The following is a 4,528-nucleotide window of genomic DNA, read 5'->3' on the forward strand; positions in this document are numbered from 1 at the left end:
CGTGTCATACCATGTGAATGTCTCCTATGTTCCTATATTTCAATCTCAAAGAGGTGTTACTATCAAAAGAACATATTATCTGCGGTGAAAATAGATTTAATAAAAGCGAGTGTTTTATTTGCATGTCTTAAACACTAAGCTAAGGACAGAGTCCCCAGAAATACTTCTTCAAACCTTTTTCTTTCCTTCTCTTTTCCATTTCCTTCATATTTTAAAGCTATTTCCATTACTATGTCCTCAGAAAACCCTGAGATGTGAGCAAAGCTCATCAGTCCTTAAATTTTCCCTTCTTACCACCATTCCATCTTCATATTTTAGTGCTAGCTTAATCGATTGCACTTAAACCCTCTTCCTCCTCCTCAACCTTCTCAAACTAAATTTCTTTCTTCTCATTCTTTTTTTTTTTTTAACTTTTATTTATTTTGGAGAGAGAGACAGAGTGTGAGCAGGGGAGGAGCAGAGAGAGAGGGAGACAGAGAATCTGAAGCAGGCTCCAGGCCCTGAGCTGTCAGCACAGAGCCAGACGTGGGGCTCGAACCCACGAACCGCAAGATCATGACCTGAGCCAAAGTCGGACGCTTAGCCGACTGAGCCACCCAGGCGCCCCTCTTTCTTCTCATTCTCAAATTTAAGTCACAAAAGTCAGAAATGTCCCCTTGCTAGGTACATCCTTTCTCATAGATCCAGTCTAATTTCTTAATTCAACAGAAGGAGAGCAATGCTGAGAATACTTAAGCAGTAGTAACTTTTATCCTGTTGTATCTAAATGTATGTACTTGTAAGTGCACAGATGTTCACACACAAACACAAGCAACACATACTTGTGTTTGTGTAATAGAGCTAGGCAACATTCCATATCAGGTAAACAGAATTACTGTCTTCTTCTCAAGGGATATATAATATTTCATCATTTGACTTGAACATAGCTTATTTAATCGTTCTCTCACTAATAGATATTTAAGTTGTTTGGTGGGGGTTTTTTGTTTGCTTGAATATATTCCAAATACCTCCGTGAATTTGTGAAAATATATGTGTGTGAGTGAATCTGTATGCATGTATGTGTGGGTAGGTATACATAAAAATGTTTCAAATACATATTATAGGGGCGCCTAGGTGACTCAGTCAGTTAGGTGTCTGACTTTTGGTTTCAGTTCAGGTCATGATATCACGATTTGTGAGTTCAAGCCCTGCGTCAGGCTCCGTGCTGACAGTGTGGAGCTTGCTTGGGATTCTCTCTCTCCCTCTCTCTCTCTCTCTCTGTCCCTCCCTTAATCATGCTCTCTCTCTCAAAATAAATAAATAAATTTAAAAGAATACATATGTTTTATATTTTATTACTATACATTATATATATTTTATTACTATATGTAGCAATGTTATTACATATATATGTAATACATTCAGGATGAAATACATATATTTATATACCTATATATTTTAATATATATATATAATAATAAATATATATACACATAAATACATATAATACACATATATTATATATACACAAAAATACATAAAAATATATATAGCTTTGTCATAGGTGTATCAATTGTTTCCAGTTTGCCATTTGCCTTTTGACTCTTTTGGCGAACATAAGCTTGGACATTTTGTAACATAATTGATCTTTAACGTCTTTTAATTTTTTTTATCATTCTGAGACGCTACCAACATGGAAATTATTTTAAAAATATTTTTTTTAAAGTAATCTCCACACCTAACATGGGGCTCGAACTCACACCAAGATCAGGAGTTGTGTGCTCTACCGACTGAGCCAGCCAGATGCCCCAAGATGATTTTTAAAACTCGTGATTTTCTGAAATATTTCTCTTCTCATTGAAAATATTTTAGGCAATGTGTTCCTAGTTACCCAACTGTCCCAACAACACCTATGTAAGAAAAAAAAATCCATCTTTCTCTACAGATTTGAAATGCCAAATTTATGATGTGCCCCATAGATATTTGGGTCTATTTCTTTTTTTCTTTTTTTGACAATTACTACCTTTATTGTTGTTTTAATATCAGCTTTTATTCAGCTTTGTTGCTGAAAACATAGAGATATAGCTTAGTCTGAGCACCAAATGGGTTTACTAAAACTGATATTTGGATCTATTTCTTGATCTTCTATTCTGTTGTTACTTCTTGCACTATTATAAACTTCTACTAATTACTAAAAATTTATAAGATGTACATCTAGACACTCATTAATCTTTTGCATAATTTTCTAGTTTTACCAACCTCCACTTTCTGTCCCTTTATTCTCTGCTTCCTCATAAAGTTCTCAACAAAACTTCGTTATTATCCTGCTTTCCTTTCCTTCAATGCATTCTTGAACCCAGTGGTTTCTAATAACTTTAAAATCCATTTCACAAGCCCAAATCTCTTTCCCAGTTCCACCTAATATATACAGCATGAGCCCATTTGTGTGTGCACATGCATGGGATAGGATACAAGTGATTAATGCATGAATACAGGGCCAACTATTGTTCCCTCCGTACCTAGCACTGGTATCTATTTGCTTGTTTATGTATTCACTGTCTGTCTTACCTGCCATAATGCGAGATCCATAAGCCAAGGTTGTTTCGGGTCGCAACTTTGTTCCTGAAGGATATTGTCCCTGGGTATGGGATGGAGTTAGTTTTTAAGCTTAAAAAATCATTGGCTTCCAATGAACAGGAATGCTATCACCAGCTGGTAGAGAACCTGTCTTCTTGCTGCCAGCTCCAGCAGATCTAAACGTGACAGCTGCCCCCTTCGTTATGAACCTTTGGATCACTTTAGCTTAAGGCGGATTTCATACATGAAGACTAGGTTCTTTGGGGGGAAATTAGCTGATTTTGGCAAGTGTGACACCATTTCCCTAGAACACTGCTAGGGCTACTTGAGGGTGAGAAAAATTAGTATAGTCCCCAGGCCATCGTCAACCCAGTCCCCTACAGGGGACTCGGGTACTATTTTCTCACCTGACAGAATCTAACCCACTTTCCCAAAGCCACACCTGGTGGGTTAGTAAATCTCCTCCTGGGAATGTATATGCTTCGTTGAAATCCATTGGAGCCACTCATCAGAGGACTTAACTGCCTGTCCCTGAGAGGCTGTCAGCCCTAAGAACCGTGTCACTGATTTTAAAGGCAAAAAGTGAGTGTCGGAATTCGTTCTACTCTTAATGGATGGGGTGGATATGTCATCAGTGACATTACTAAAAGTCATGCCTTATAGGGAGCATAAAGTGTCCTACTTACAAATATAGAACTTCATTAGAGCATCCACTCACTGCTCTCTCACTTTCCTTTGCAAAAGCTTTCTGCTATTTGTCATAATCAGGCCTAGAGGTCTAACTTTGGCAAACCTAAGCTCTCTGCAGGGTAGATGAAGCTTCAGAAGAAAAAGTCAATCAAAACAACATCTTAGTTAAAAGACACCTTTAAGATCACCTACTCCACTTCCCACATCCTGCAGGTAAAAAAGAATGAGAGTCTGGAAAGGCAGTGCATTCTCCCCAACACGCCACCACATTTCCATGCTAATCTGAAATAAGTGTACGTGGACAATAAACATAAAATGAAGGCGTAACAGGTTTCAGCTGAGTGACACCAAAGACGAAGCCTCCTTTTCGGATGTGTCACGTGTAAAACATCAGGAGAATTTCTGATTGGAAATGGCATCTAAAATATAATCATTTCTGGAACTGGCAGAGTAAGGAATTCCAGACGTTTATTTTTCCGGGACAGCAAGGGAAATACTAGCAAAAATCGTCAAAATCAACTCTGAGAATTAAGGAAATTGACAAAAGGCCTGCAACAACCTAAGGAGTGTTTGTCAAAGAAAAATGGCTAATCAGCACAAAGAGTGAGCTCTCTGGGACGTCAGTCGTCCTATCCCCATCCCCTTCCCAAAGCTCCACGGTAGACTTGAAAACGAACAGCCTCACAGCTGCAACGTTCTTAAAATCAGTCACCGGAGGGGGCAGAATGTGTTTGGAACTCACCGTATCACCCAATTCCCAAATAACTGTTACTACTTGACCTGTTTGGCAGCTCTCTGGAACAGTCCCATTTACCGTGTCTTTATTTGATGTGATTCTGAGTTCTCTCAGGTGGAAAAGTCCTAATCCCCAGGGTGTTTGTCAAGAACAACCAGTAGCAACTGTTGAATACTGCAGCTGCATGAAGCGGTGATACCAGTTGGGACGAATAAGAGATTGGACAAAAGTTAAAACAAATACTTGGAAAACGAGATATCCCTAGAGGGCTTTGAAAAACTACGTATTTTTTTGAGGATCTAGAAGTCAACGCACATGTGTAGAGTTGGATGAGCGGCCAGAGAATATCTGAAAACACTCAAAGCAGGGCACCTGGGTGGCTCAGTCGGTTGAGCGTCCATCGGACTTTGGCTCAGGTCATGATCTCAAAGGTTGTGAGTTCAAGCCCTGCATCTGTCTCTCTGCTGTCAGCACAGAGCCTGCTTCAGATCCTCTCTCCCTCTCTCTCTCTCAAAAGTAAAAAAAAAAAAAAAAAAAAAAAAAAAA

The sequence above is a fragment of the Herpailurus yagouaroundi genome, unplaced genomic scaffold, assembly GCF_014898765.1.
Source record: "Herpailurus yagouaroundi ecotype Mexico unplaced genomic scaffold, PumYag 67702, whole genome shotgun sequence".
NCBI classification, from domain to species: Eukaryota; Metazoa; Chordata; class Mammalia; order Carnivora; family Felidae; genus Herpailurus; species Herpailurus yagouaroundi.